The sequence below is a fragment of the Megascapheus bottae genome, chromosome 1, assembly GCF_031878675.1.
Source record: "Megascapheus bottae isolate mThoBot1 chromosome 1, mThoBot2.hap1, whole genome shotgun sequence".
NCBI classification, from domain to species: Eukaryota; Metazoa; Chordata; class Mammalia; order Rodentia; family Geomyidae; genus Megascapheus; species Megascapheus bottae.
The window spans coordinates 104527126-104542063 of NC_143509.1; the positions used below are offsets into that span (position 1 = coordinate 104527126).

The 14938-nt window shown below is 49.9% G+C and overlaps 1 protein-coding gene across 2 annotated transcripts in view; it reads left to right on the plus strand.

Annotated features, from left to right (window-relative positions):
* Adarb1 (adenosine deaminase RNA specific B1) overlaps positions 1-14938 on the plus strand; it is a 114187-nt gene that overhangs the window by 36502 nt on the left and 62747 nt on the right. For both annotated transcript variants that reach the window (XM_090350606.1, XM_090350615.1), the window contains exon 2: positions 12493-12664. The gene's annotated coding sequence lies outside the window, so the exon portion shown is untranslated. The remainder of the gene's footprint in view (positions 1-12492; positions 12665-14938) is intronic.

Sequence of the window (14938 nt, forward strand, 5' to 3'; positions counted from 1 at the left end):
CCTGCCCTGGGCATCTCTTGGGAATTCCTGTCTGATTTCTGCCTTTCTGGTAGTGTATCGTAGTGGGTGTCTACTCTTTCATTTTCATTTCCCTGATGTTCTGGAGCGTGGGCATTTCCTTTGCATGTTTAGTGGTCTTTCGTGTTTCTCTTGCACGTGAAGTGCCCAGGGAAAGCCTCCTCACCACAGACCGAGCGTCTCTGCCGTGGCTCCTTCTGTAAGAACACCTTGTTTCCTTCCGAGGATTATCGCCATTGTGTGACCATTTTTGACTTCTGCTCTGATGTCTTCTTTGGAATTGTCTGTCAAATCAGTTACTCAGACATGCGGCAGCTTCTCTAGCAGCACACAGGCTCCACCCCTCAGCTTCTGGCCTCGATCGCTGTGGCTGGGGCAGTCTTGGTGCTCCTGTGAGCCTTGCTCCTGGGGATTATCTCTGAGCTGAGTTGCAGAAGCAGATGCAGATTCTAAGTAGTCTGGTGGAAATAAAGGGCGTGGGCATGGGTCACCCATACACCTCTTGGTCCATCTGGTCCGTAGGAGGAGTGGCCACCTCTGCAGACATTCACTCTAGCTTGCAATCCGGGGCCATAGGTGTGTGTCACAAGTAGGTGGCTGTGTGATATGCTTCTTGAAAGGAATGGCGTGTGCAGCCAGGAGGTCTTATACAGATCGACTCATGGTCGTGAGGAGGCCAGGTGTGTCCTGGGTACTGTAGTGGACATGGCTGGAGTCAGACACATTGGCCAGACTCAGCTTACTTTTTGTTTGTTTGTTTTGTCGGCTGTGGAGCTTGAACTCTGGTACTGGGCGCCGTCCTTGAGCCACAGCACCACTTCTGGTTTTCTGGTGGTTAATTGTGAGATAAGAGTCTTGCAGGCTTGTGTGTCTGGGCTGGCTTTGAATCTTGATCCTCAGATCTGAGCTTCCTGAGTAGGTAGGATGACAGGCGTGAGCCACCAGCGCCCAGCTTGGCTTAGTTTGTCTATGAAAAGGCGAAGCCGGCAGACTTGCTCGAATGCTTCAGTTGTGTTATTTGGCGAGTAAAACGTGCTAGTAAATTGTAAAATATTTTGTAAAATGTGAATTTCCACCTCCATCCTTCACTTTTTCCTCATCTGCTTTTGAAAGGGTGCAGAAGGGATGCGTTTGGTGAGTCTCAGCCGAGGAGAGCCTGGGGAGCTGGCTGTCAGCTGAGCGTGTCTGCCAGACTCCGGGCCCTGGGCTTGAGTGGGCTGTGGCTGCCTGCTACGTTCTGCTGTTCCTGGACTACCTTGACTCGGCTCCCAGTTCAAGCAGCTCTCACACCAAGCCAGCACAGCCCATGACCCCTCTTCAGTAAGCGCAAGATCAGCTCCCATGTGCCTGCTTCCTAGAGTTGTCAGGCTTCAGGGTGAGAGTCAGACTCGGCTCCTACGTTGTGGAGCAGTATCCTGGTGCCAATGCCACCTTTAAGGTGGTGAAATGCAAGGCCACAGGATTCTTTTTTTTTAAATTTTTTAAAATATGCTTTTTGATTGTGATTGATCCAGGGGTTACATTATATTCGCCAGATAGAAGGTGCATTACTTCACAAACATGGTTACCTTTCTCATGTTTTTCCCAGGATTCTTTTTATCAAATCGAGGTAGGGCCCAGCACGCCCTTCCCATGAATAGGATGACCAGTAGGCTTACCCATGCACAGTCACAAGTGGCCATCCTTCTGGCACATTCTGGCAATAGGTAGCAGCTGAGCACAGGCACAGGGAGGCTTTCGTGGGTCTTAAGCTGCTACCTTAGAGCACGTGGGAAGTCTGAGTAATCCCAGAAGGGAAGTGTCTTTCTGAAGCTGTGTCAGAAGGCAGGACGAGTGACTCATCACTCCCACACTGTACTCACGGAGATACCAGGAGCCGTCGTCATGCTCCCTTCCCGAGAGACCAGGCTACCCCAGAGCCAGCAGCATGGCTCTGCAGAGAGCCTTTGCCATCTGCTCTATGGCACTTCCACATGGGCAGTGTTTGAACTGCTCTGCTCTTTCATCCCAAAGTTGCTTAAGCAGGTGGCTCTGGGCTTTGAATCTCACCTCTTGGTGCCGTGGAACCTGTGCTCTTGGTGAGGTGTGGGGGTCCCTGCAGCACAGGGCCCAGCAGGACCTTGTTTGCTGTTGGCATTGGATGATGGAACGGTGGCAGTACTGTGCTATCTCTGCCTCACCCATCTTGTTCCTGAGAGAGCCCAGAATGAGAAGCCGGTTAGAGGTCTTGGTCTGAAGGAGCTGTGGTGTTCTGATAGCATCCCACTCTCTCCGTGTCTTAGGTAAATCAGTGGTCACCTTGCCAACTCCTGCAGGTGGCCGCCGTCGGCTCCCACCAGAGCATCTTCGGCATCCTCAGGTTTTGAACCTTAGACTTAAGTTTCATAGTTGAGACACCTTCTTACATTTGTAAAAATTGGTCCTAAGCGTTCTTGTGGGGCCGACTTCACGTTTTCATGTCATCTATAACTCATGTAAAGAATACTCCTCGGCGCTGAGCCCGTCGCTTTGAGGCTTCACAGGGGTGTTGAAGATCTTGTAGGTGCTGCATTTTGTTGGGTGGAGATGGCATTCTCTATGTGATACGGCTGTTCTGGGCGTGGAGATAAGTGTTCTTAGGGATGCCTATGAGTAAGGCGCCACTACTGGCTGTAGGGTGGTTTAGTCTACCATATCCAAGCCCTGGCTTCCACCCCCTTCTCCACAGTGGAAAAAGGAAACAAAGACAGGAGCAGGGGCTGGGAGCATGGCCTAGTGGTAGAGTGCTTGCCTACCATGCACGAAGCCTTGGGTTCAATTCCTCCCTACCACATATACAGAAAAGGCTGAGGTGGTGCTGTGGCTCAAGGGCTAGAGCTCTAGCCTTGAGGACAGTTCCCAGATCCTGCGTTCAAGCCCCAGGAAAGGATAAATAAATAAATAACAAGAGCAGCTGTTTGAGCTTGTTCCTTGGGCATAGATGGTCCCATCCTGTGACTGGCCTTGCCTTTGGTTTGACTGGGCTCCGTGGGCAGGCCTGCAGCCTGTGCTCTTAGAACAAGCCCCATTCCCGCTACTGCTGCCTCGTCCTTCAGCTGTTGGATACGGCTCTGGAGAAAACCTCTTGTATTTCTGAATGTGTTCTAAAGGCTCTTCCCCTGATCCACATCACCCTCTTCACTGCGGTTTCTTCATTTACCATGGACAAGTTCATTTCCAGAGTGGGCCCTCTTCCTAGGACTGTTACATTTTACCTTTTTTCTTCTACCATGGTTTTTTTTAGCAGTTCTGACATGTGCTGTAGTGATGTATGACAACTTATTAGTTACTTACAGATTGTACATACGACAGTATGACGGTGAGCCTATACACTTGTAACCGAGCTGAAAACTCCTTAGCGTCTGGTGATGTGCTATTGTAACGTCACAATGTGCATGTTACCCACATGCGTGGTGATGCTAGCATGTGTTAAGAACAGCCGTGACCTCGTGCTGGCTCATGGCAGCCATCTCAGCTGCATGGAGGCTGAGGTCTGAAAGACTGGGGCTTGAAGTTCACCAGACCTCAGCTCAAACAGTACAAAGCTATCACGGCAGCCCACGTCTGTCATCCCAGCTATGTGGGAAGTGTAAGGAGGACTGGAGTCTAGGCTGGCCTGGGGAAAATAATGAGACCCTATCTCAAAAATGACAAAGACAAAAGGTGGTGTTGGTGGTGTGGCTCAAATGGTAGAGCTCCTGCTTAGCAAGCGTGGAACCCTGAATTCAAACTCGGGTATGTCAGAAACACAAACAACAAAAACCCATCACAGTATTACAACAAGGTAGTTATGAACAACACGCAGTACTCAATTGTGCTAACCACCGGTGTGCATTTACTAACTGAACTTGCTGTACTTTCGAGTGTGTTTCGACGGTAAGTGACCTGGAGTGTTGTGCTTGCTGGCAGCGGCCTGGTTCATCTGTGTGAATCCTCCCTTGCACTCTTTCCTCTTGTGCTTGATTGAATCATGTATTATTTTGGTCGCACGGCTCTGTGAGCACTCCCTCCCTGTGTGTGTAACGTGCAGGTCGGTGTGTGGTGGGCTATGCAGATCCACTCAGCACTCAACCATGCCCACCGGGTGGTGAAACAGGCCAGCTGTTGCTGTTGCTCAGAACGTATCCCTTATTAGTTGGCACAATTGTAAATAAATAACCTGTTGTCCACATGTACTTCTTATGAGAGCACATCTGTGCAGTGGGCATTCCAAAGTTATTTAGCAGCTCCTGTACTGATAATTATGTAATTTTTGAAAACCCAGCCTGTACTCCCACATATGCAGGAGGTAGAGATGGGAAGATGGTGGTTTGAGGCCAACCTCGTCAAAAAATTTGTAAGGATCCATCTTACAGCTCAAGCTGGGGAGGGTGGCATGTGCCTGCGATCCCCGCTGTGGAGGAGACATAGGTAAGATAATCAAGGTCCTGACCGGCCTGGAGAAGAAATGTGACCCCACCTAAAAAAATGCTAAAGCAAAAAGGGCTGCCTCAGGAGGCGGAATGCCTGCTTAGGAAGAGAGGCTGAGTCCGGCCCCAGACGAAAACAGCGGCCAAATCCTGGAGTGAGGCAAGCATGTAGAAATGCCCACTCCAGTAACAAGCAGGTGTAAACGAAGTTGAGGACGTTCCCTGCCCTCCGCTTGGAGTGGACACAGGAGCAGTTTGTGTCTGCTCTGCAGCTCCTGAGGGAAGCCAGGAAACAGCCTCCCGGCTCCTCGCTGTTGCCAGTCATAGTTGTAGATTTAAACTGACAAGGTCTAAACATTTGTCGTCTGTTTTCCATTTATCGTCAGGCTTTCTCTATAAGCTTAATCTAAAATTTTTACTATAAGGAAAGCAATATTTTCAGTATTACGGTAATGTAAATATATTTTACCACGGAGCCATGAGGTATAATTAGGTAGCACAAAACCCTTGCCAATCATAGGAGAGCACTCACATGGAAGCTCTGGGTGGCTTTTTAGGTCTCTGTGCCGCTTCTGGCTGCTCCTGTTGCCATGGCTTCCCCCGTCTCACCAGGGCTGTTTCTTGGATTCTATTTTTGTTTTGCTGGAGCATGTCCTTACTCAGATGCCGTGTGGAACCACTTGGGTTCTTGCACAGTGCTCAAACATACGATTTCTTTCCTCTTACTGGCTGGGTCTGAAATTCAAGGTTTGTTTCGTGTTGCCTTCAAACTTAGAGGCTAATCTTGGAAGTTTTCCAGTCTAATGTGATAGGTGAGAAGCTGGATGCAGGTCTTGTTCTTTTGCAGGCACACCTTTTCTGCCCACCATCCTCAAGGGCTGATAGTTGGATTTCTCCTCCCATTCCTTCCCAACCTGCTTCTCTTGGAGACCCATGAGGTTGCACCTTGGAAAGTTTGGTTTTCTTTAGAAGTAATCCCCAGGGTTCTCTAGAAGGTAGACTGGTACTCTGTGGTCTCTGACTTCTTTGGAAGACCCCTTCTTCACTTCAGGGTCTTATTCTGTAGCTCTCTCTCCTGGTACAGTCACCCTGGTTCCTTCTACTTTATGCCACAGCTTTTCTTGCCTAGGTTCAAACTGTTTTGTCATTTTTGAGCAATCTGGTACATTCATTATACCCCAAACTACTTGTCCTGACATTTTGACAGGATCTTGGCAGAATGGAAAGGAGATATGTACCTTTCCAGCCCTTTGAATCAGAAAGCTTTTTGGGTCATTCTTGCAGAATGGAAAATTTTGGACCATGAGTCCCTTTGATGGTGGTGGCTCTGTCAGCAGTGACATCCCTGCACACTGGCAAAGGCTTTGGAAGAAATGAAGTGTGCTACTTTCAGTGAAGTTGGCCGCAGCAAATATAAAATTTGTGTGAGACATAGGGTACTTTTAGATACCCTCTCATGTTATGTAAGAGTGCTCCATAAACTTAAAAATAGCCCTGCAGTTTTGTTACACTTGCCTTGATCTGTAAGAGTTGAATTTCCCATAACTTGATCAGTGCATCTTCAAGAGATACGATGTCACAACCCCAGCACGCTGAGGAGGGTGCTGTACGCTGTTCTGTAAGGAAGATGGAGGTAGCCCTTAGTACTTGCAAGCTATTGGATTAATTATGGCTCAGAAACAAAGCAGCCCAGATCAATTTATTGTGGAAGCAATTCTGATTATAAAAGTTAGAGTGGAAGCAGCTAAAATCTGTGACAAATTAGGTCATCATTGTCATCCTCCTCCTCCTCCTCTTCCTCCTCCCTCCTCCCCTTCCCCCTTCCTCTTCCTCCTTTTTGTGTCAGTACTGGAGTTTGAACTCAGGGCCTGGGTGCTGTTCCTTAGCTCTTTTCCTCAAAGTGGGTACTCTGCCACTTGAGCTCCTGCTCCACTTGTGGCTTTTTGATGGTTAATTGGACATCTGCCCAGGCTGGATTTGAACAGTGATCCTCAAATCTCAGCCTCCGGAATATCTAGGATTACAGTGTGAGCCACCTCCAACTGACAAGAGTTCTGTGGCCTGTGCACCTGCGAGCATGCCATGAGCTCCCAGCTGTTGTGGAGCCAGCTTCTTGGATAGAATTAGATCTCTGCAAACTGGTAACGTTCAAGTGTACATGAGGAGTTTCAAGTATTAATGCCCCTTAAGCTTCCTAGGTTACCTTTGACTAACCTTAGTCATACACTGTGAAATTTTGCTGGTTATCACCAAAGAGGGGGCTGGATTGGGGCCATCTCCACTTGTGTTGGGGTATGCAGATCAGAGGTGCATAGACTTTGGGCTCTTGGCATCATCTGGCTGGAGTCAAGTTCGTTTTCACCAAATGCTCTCTGGCACACAAGCTTGCCACTTCATAAGTAATTTTACAGTCTCTATGCCTTCCCCAAAGTATCCATGAGCCTTTCCTGACCTGGCTAGAGGAGCAGAATGCTCACAGGGGTCCCACAAACAGAGGCCAGGTGTCAGGGTGCTGGAGCCTCAGTTCTGCTCACAGTGCCTTTCCATATCTTGGAGGACAAGTCTCCAGCTGTCCCCACTGCTCAGAAGTGCTTATCAGCTTTGCCACCCTCTCCTAAGACAAGGGACCTAGCAAGCCTTGTGTGGGACTTACTTTTATTTTAATTATGGGGGAAAAAAACATTGCTCTCCATTTACCAGCTTTTTAATTCATGTTGTTGTTTTCCTCAGGTAGAGTCTATTTTTTTAACAAAACTATCACATTTATTATATGATAGATATGTACAAAAAGCACCCATTTGAATTACTGAGGAACCTGTTGAAGAACATTTGATAGAAGTGTCACTGTTAGCACAGCTTCCGTGTAACTTTCAAATGTTAAGCCACTGTGTGTTCCTGGTGTGCATATACGCAGCTTTGTATGATTCAGCTTGCTGTCTTTGCGTATCGCTGGATTTATGGTTGCTGATGTTTGCTCGTGATTCTGCGTGTGTGTATTCATGCATGTGTGCATGCACATGTGCCAGTACTGAGGCTTGAACTCAGAGCCTAGGTCACTGCCCCTTAGTTTTTTTCTCAAGGCTGGCACTCTACCACTTGAGCCACAGTTCCACTTTTGGCTTTTTGCTGGTTAATTGCTGGTTAATTGGAAATTTGAGTCTCAAAAGACTTTTCTGACCAGGTAAAGCTTTGGATCATGATCCTCAAATTGGAGCCTTCTGAGTAGGTAGGGTTACAAGTATGAACCACCAGTACCCAGCGGCCACTAACTTCTAATACCTGGATTTTCTAATATCACACGTTAGCTCCAGAGTTTCGCAGTTCTCACACGGAGAACGGGAAAGATCTCTTCCTGTTTGCTCATTGGAACAGGTAGCATGGGATCTGTGTTTTCATTTTCTACCTCTGTGTCTGCACTCGCCCTTCTTTTTTCTTCAGTTTTCTTGACTGGCTGTTCTCTCTCCAGGACTCCTTCCCCCCAATCCCCCCCAAAAAGAAAGGTATGCTCACAGACCACCTCAGATGTGATTTGTTCTCATGGTGAAGTGCACAGCCTGAGACTCCCCGCCCACTCTGCCTCTCGGGCCCCGGCTGCATTTCCCAGTGTCGTGTTCTGGTCTGAGGTTATTTGGTGCCTTGTGTGGAGGAGCTAGGGGGTTATTGAGGAGGTTTCTGTCACGGTAAGAGACTTTTCTCGTGTGGGCAGCTGTGCTCCTTGCATTGAAGGCCAAACATAGCAGTTTAACAAATAAAACACTTAACTTTTAGTATTCGTTGACCAACCTTCTTAACAATACTTCCAGCCATGCGTTACTGTGGGACCATCAAAACGATTTGGTATTCAGTTCAGAGGGTATGGGAATTGGCGAGTGGACTGGAGTCTGATGAGGTGGGGTGGTAAGAGGCTTCAGGAAGTCACCCCAATCCTCGAGTTGATTGTTTATGTCAGGTGCCCACTGGACCCCCAGCTCTCAGGCTCACACTGCCTTGCTCTGCCTCACATCTGTGTCTGTTCCTTTCCTCTCCTTTCTTCTGTCTCCATCTCTCCTCTGGCACTCGCTGTCTGCGCTGCTCTGTCTGTGGAAGTGCAGAGCTCATTCCCGGTGTGGGGAGCTCTGGATTCCTCTAGAAATGCTCGCAGACAGTATTGTCATCGTGTAGTGAAAGAATGCACCTCTTTAATGACTTGTTCTAATGGTTTCTCACAAAACATGAGAGTGCTAAGGCTTGTGAAGTGTTTTTCTCCCAAGTTATAAAAACATTTCCAGTAGTTCACTCATTCACTTTTAAAATGCAAGGAGAATTGACACTGTTGTTCAGTGGTAGAAGTTTACCTAGAATTCACAGGGCCTGGGGTTCCATCGTTAGCACTGCTAAATACATAAACAGTGAGAGTCTATAAAACAGTCTGCAGAAAAGTTTTATAGTGGCATGTTTGACAAAAACCTGAGCACATGGGCCGGGAGTTTGGCCTAGTGGTTAAAGTGCTTGCCTAGCATGCATGAAGACCCGGGTTCGATTCCTCGGTACCACATACATAGAAAAAAGCCGGAAATGGTGCTGAGGCTCAAGTGGTAGAGCTCTAGCCTTGAGAAAGTCCAAGGACAGTGCTCAAGCCCTGAGCTCAAGTCCAGGACTGGCAAAAAAAAAAAAAAAAAAAAAAAAAAAAAACCTGAGCACATTTGAAAGTGGACCATGTGACTATGGAGAGACTCGCCACGGAGGAGGTGGTGACATCCTATCACCTCCCAAGGTGCCTGTGTCCTTGTCCTGGCAGCCAGGACACCCCAGTCCCTTACCTTTCCCAGAGGCACAGGTCAGGGGAGCCCTGGGTTCGATTCCTCAGTACCACATACATAGAAAAAAGAAGTGGTGCTGAGGCTCAAGTGGTAGAGCTCTAGCCTTGAGAAAGTCCAAGGACAGTACTCAGGCCCTGAGCTCAAGGCCCAGGACTGGCAAAAAAAAAGTTCATTTCAACAGTCAGTAGAACAAATGACAAAATACAGATCAAAGTGCAGAGAACCAAGAACAGGACAGCCGAGAGCTTGCTTTGCCACACAAATGTCGGACGCTAGCTTGGTTGGGTCTTCAGAACTGAGATGGGCCGGGTTTACTGGCCTATAATTGACCCACTAGAACTTAGCCTGTTTTGAAGCCGTTCCAGAGTTGTAGTCTTCAGCATCCCAGGGCAAAGGCTTCTTACCCTTCAGAGGAAGGGTGATTGGAAGTGAGCCTCTGCCTCCCTGCCCGCCCGGGCTCCTTCACTCTGCATGGGCCGTGCGCAGCGGCCAGCCTCTCCCCCTGAGATACCGAGTCTCCGGTAAGGGTTCCTGCACTTAAGCATGCATTCTAGTTCCCATGGCAACCTCAGCTGTCCCTGTGGCATTTAGAAGCCAGAAAAGGGCAGAGGAGCCCGGTCCTTGCTAACAGCGAGTGTCTTGGCCACACTTCCACAGAGCTGTTTCCAGGCCCTGGCCGTCCTTCTGCCTTCCTCTGCTTACTGGAAATTCTACTTGCTGCCCGCCTGGGTTTGCTTTCCTGCTGCTGCTGGTCCTCTTCCAGCGTCCCCTGCTACCACCCACCCACCTCCCACCCCCTGCCGCCTACCCACTCCTCACCCACCCACCTCCCACCCCCTGCCGCCTACCCACTCCTCACCCACCCACCTCCCACCCCCTGCCGCCTACCCACTCCTCACCCACCCACCTCCCACCCCCTGCCGCCTACCCACTCCTCACCCACCCACCTCCCACCCCCTGCCGCCTACCCACTCCTCACCCACCCACCTCCCACCCCCTGCCGCCTACCCACTCCTCACCCACCCACCTCCCACCCCCTGCCTCCTACCCACTCCTCACCCACCCACCTCCCACCCCCTGCCTCCTACCCACTCCTCACCCACCCACCTCCCACCCCCTGCCGCCTACCCACTCCTCACCCACCCACCTCCCACCCCCTGCCTCCTACCCACTCCTCACCCACCCACCTCCCACCCCTTGCCACCTACCCTTTACCTTCCACCCATTTTTCACCCCGCCACCTCCCACCCCCGACTTTCCATATCCTGCGCCTGTACTCCCACCTCCTACCCCCAGTATTTTCTGAAGACACTAGAGTGTGGATCTTCTTCACACCTTTTTTTTTTTTTTTTTTTTTTTTTGCCAGTCCTGGGCTTGAGCTCAGGGCCTGAGCCCTGTCCTTGGACTTTCTCAAGGCTAGAGCTCTACCACTTGGGCCTCAGCACCACTTCCGGCTTTTTTCTATGTATGTGGTACCGAGGAATCGAACCCAGGTCTTCGTGCATGCTAGGCAAGCACTTTAACCACTAGGCCAAACTCCCGGCCCTTCTTCACACCTTTTTGTGGCCTTCCACCCACCCTCGTGCCTGTGACACATGGACAGTTGTCCCCTTGGTGAATTCTGTCCCTTCCTTGACCCCCGGGCTGCATTTCTACCTCTTGGTGTGGAGAACTTCAGTCTTCTGACACTGCCAGTTCTCAGCTCACAAGTGCCAGCCACTCATAAACGCTAGGGAGGTTGCTTCTGTACCTCATGTCCTTTTGTGCTGGCAGCTTTCCCCTTCCCTTTGCGTCTTGCCCTGAGAACCTCCTGCCTGTCTGTGTCCGGGGCCAAGAGCTGCAGTCTTGTGTACTGGGACCTTATCGTTTACCCCCACACTTGGGGAATGGTGTTGGTTTCATGCCTTGAAGATGACAGTACTTAGTGTTTGGCAGAGCAAAGCCCTAATTTCCAGTTTAATTAAATTGCAATGATAAATATCACTTTAAGAGGAAATGCAGTTGCTTCATTTAATCAATAAGATCATTGCTGGCACAGCAGATCCATCAAGTGCCCTGAGTGAAATTTGTATAAAGCTTGTACTCTGCAGCCATTGGTGTGAACAGTGAGCAGAGGCTTCTGCAAGTGCACCCTGGTGAGCTCCTGTCGCGCTGTGGTGCGGAGGGCAGAGCCTCAGAGGGGGCCGGGCCCGATTCCCCCACCCACAGGGTTGTCTTGCTGTGTCCTTCCCGCGTGGCTCAGGGGACACCTGCGTGGGTGGCAGGCACGCAGCTCTGCTGGGCTCCCCCATCACATCTTGGAATGTCAGCGTCTTTTCCTCAGTGCTGTTCTCCTCCTCGGCTTGTCTCTGTGAGGATGGCCGAGACCCCAGCCGCTCTCCTGGCCGTCTCGTCCCTCGCAGCTGGCACAGTGGCTTTGTGCATGAGTGGTGGGAACATGGCAGGAAGCTCGTCCTCAGCATGTCACAGCCCAGCTAGCAGACGAGCTGATGAGCACCCAGGAGCAGGTGGGGGCCGAGCTCCTTGCAGGACTGCTGCAGTGAGAGGGAGGAGGAAGAGGGAGGGAGGCAGGCATGAGGACATGATCCACTCTGCAGAGGCTGTAGCTGAGCCATGTTCGATATGCCTGGGCTTTGTGCCTGGCTTCGCCAGGTTCCACCCTCCCTGCGTACTGCCCCCCAACTTGACCAGAGTCTGGGGGGGAGCAGCCCCAAGTCTGTTGGTGTTAAGGAAGTGTCCACTTGTCAGAGACTGCCAGTCAGTGGAAACGATTGTTGAGAGTTGGCATTCTGTAGCCCTTGGCCTCCAGCAGCAGGGCGGGCACCAGCTGAGCAAAGGCCAGGTGCGGGCATTTCTGCTCCCTACATCACATACACACAGAGAGATGCATTTTATTTTGAAGGGGATGAATACGTACAGGATTTTGCCGAGGGCCTCTTTCCTTCATGGTGCCTGTCTATGCTGGTCTGCTGCGCTGGTGTGAGCTGGTCTGTCTCCTGCCTGCCTCTGGCCAGCAGGTGGAACAAAGGCTGGCTGTGTAACCCCTTTAAAATTTGTATCAACCTGTCTAAGATCATGTCAACGTGTGTTTAGGAAGAGGACACTGGGGATGGAGCACCAGGAGGGAGGAGGATGAAGGGTTCAGGGCCAGCCTGAGCTCTGTAGTGAGACCTGTCTCACTTTTTTTTTTTTAACTGAGGAGCTTACTTCTGAAATGATGCCAAGTAACAAATCTTTCTCTTGCACAGAATGGCATTTGCTGAGTGGGACGTGGAGAAGGCCAGGTGTGGTTGGAGGACGGGCTGTCCAGGTGGGCCGTGCTTTCTCCAGTTCTACTGAGTGGTGATCTGTTTTCCTCACCCATCCAGAGCAGCTTTGCCTCAGGATCAGAGCAAACAAACAAACTCAAGAAATTTCAAGGTAAGGATCGGATTGACAGGAATTCCAGGCATGATGGCACATGCCAGTGATCCTAGCACAGTCAGGGCAGGGGGTGGCCTTTGACTAAGCCTAGTTGTACAGCAAACCCTATTTGGTGTAAGCTGCTTAAGAAGTCTTATGACTTGCCTTGCCTTCTGCGTGCATTTCATTGGGTCAAGTCCAGGTGCTGGTGGCTCGTGGTAACTGGTTACACTTGGTTCACTCGTGTCTTGCTCTGACCTCAGATTCCTCAGGAAGCCTCTGGTTGCTCCGTGGATGCCTCCTGGCTCTGGCTTCAGTCACTGTAATGAGGACAGCACTTCATGCTGGGCATAGGTGATTTTACTGCCTGTTCCTGTCCTGTTGAGGTGATTACAGGAAATTCCTTTAGTGCTAAGTTTTGGCAGCTAAGGCATGAATCAGCATCATGGCTACCTGTAGACAGCCCAAGTTGAAATTTCCAACCAAGTTTCTTCTTGGGTTTGGAGGGTGACCATTGGGATACTGTGTGCCCTTGGCTCCAGCGAGGCCCCAAGGCCCTCCTAGACCTCTTACCCCTGCCCCCTAACAGCAAGGCTGCCCGTGCAGTCCACCTGCAGCCCCAGAGCTCCAGGCACGGGGGACAGGGCTGGCCTGTACCATGGGCTGAGCAGCCTTGGGTGGCATTTAGAGCTGAGAGGACAGGTGAGGCCCCCTGGGATATGAACATGGAAGCAGTAGGCCCTGGAGGTCACTGTGTTTGTGGAGCAGACTCCTGGGTCTTGAGTTTGGGTCAGAAAAGGCCTTACTTATTATTTCTTTGCCTGTCAACGTCACAGAGGTAACCGGTACCCACTTAGACTGGTCTAAGTGTGGGAAGGTCAGGGTCAGGGTCGTTTCTACTATGGCTATGCCAAGTGGAGTTTTATATTTGGCCAAGACCCAACTATCTGCTCTATCCGTGATATGAGTCGGTTTTTCAGCAACCAAAGTTTATTCAAAGACACAGGATCCCAGAGCCCCAGTGGGCCCAGGAAGACGTCGGGTTCCACGTTGCAGTGTTGAGTGTAATTTATGACTGCCTATTTTTAACAAGCCACAGAAGTAAAGTATTGCATTAATTATGCCTAGTATGTGAAGTAGCAAGTATTTTTATATAAAATAAACATGCACTAGAGAAATGAATTATTTATAATCCTTTGCACAAATAAATTGTTCTTAAAGGCACAGAGAAGCATGTGCTGAGAAAGCAGAGATTAAAGGCTCCCTCTCTCCCCCCTCCCCAACCCTCCTGGGCCAGGCAGCTGTGTGAGGGCGTGGTGGAGCATGTTTCCCCCTGCTGGTTAGGTGGAGTTAATGCTAGCGGCACTGCAGAAATGTTGCTGTCCTATATAATGAGAATTCATTCTGGCAGCACTTTGTTTGGGGCTTTATTCTTCTCCTCCTTCAGGCTGTAAAACATAAAGCGAGCATAGAAGGTTTTGGCTAAACATGTCAAGATTCCTCACCTGGGCTCTCCTTGCCCATGTTGGCTCTGTGGGAGGGCTGGCCCACCATTCTGCCTTGGCGTCTCCCTTGAGAAGGCTGACATTGTTGTCTCTGGAGATGCTCTGCTAAAGCAGGACACCATGGGTGACACCGCAGTCCAAACAGTGTTCACCTGTTATGCGAATGACTGGACCTGAGGGAGGTTTGCCTCTGGTTTATACCCTGAGCATTTGCCAGACATTTCTCACTGTCTTATATACCAAATGTTTGCTGGAAGCAAAAACTTAACTTCATTTTAAAATGAAATTCATACAAGATACTACCTTATGTGACTATGGCCATGTAATTTAAAATGTGCTCAGATGTAGTAAAGAGAGAAATTTTAAAATGCACAAAAATACCTTTTTGGCAAGGCGCTGGTGGCTCATGCTTGTAACTCTAGTTATTCAGAAGGCTGAGATCTGATTCGAAGCCAAGAAAGTCTGTGAGACTCTTATCTCCAATTATCCACCCACCCCCCAAAAAAAGGTAGAAGTTGAACTGTGGATCAAATAGTAGAGCACCTGCTTTGAGAAAAAAAATGCTTAGGGATAGAACCCGAGCCCTGAGTTCAAGCGCCAGGACCAGTTCAAAACCAAAAAACCCTTTTCAGTCATATGGAAGCACATGAGCCCTGCAACACCTCGGCATCGTGTGCTGAGTGGCTGCCAGGACAGCTAGATGAGCACAGAGCACAAGGTTAGAGCTGAGAGGTGGTGCATGGCCCGGCCCACCCAGAGAGAGGCAAATGCGGTCCTCCCCTTGCAT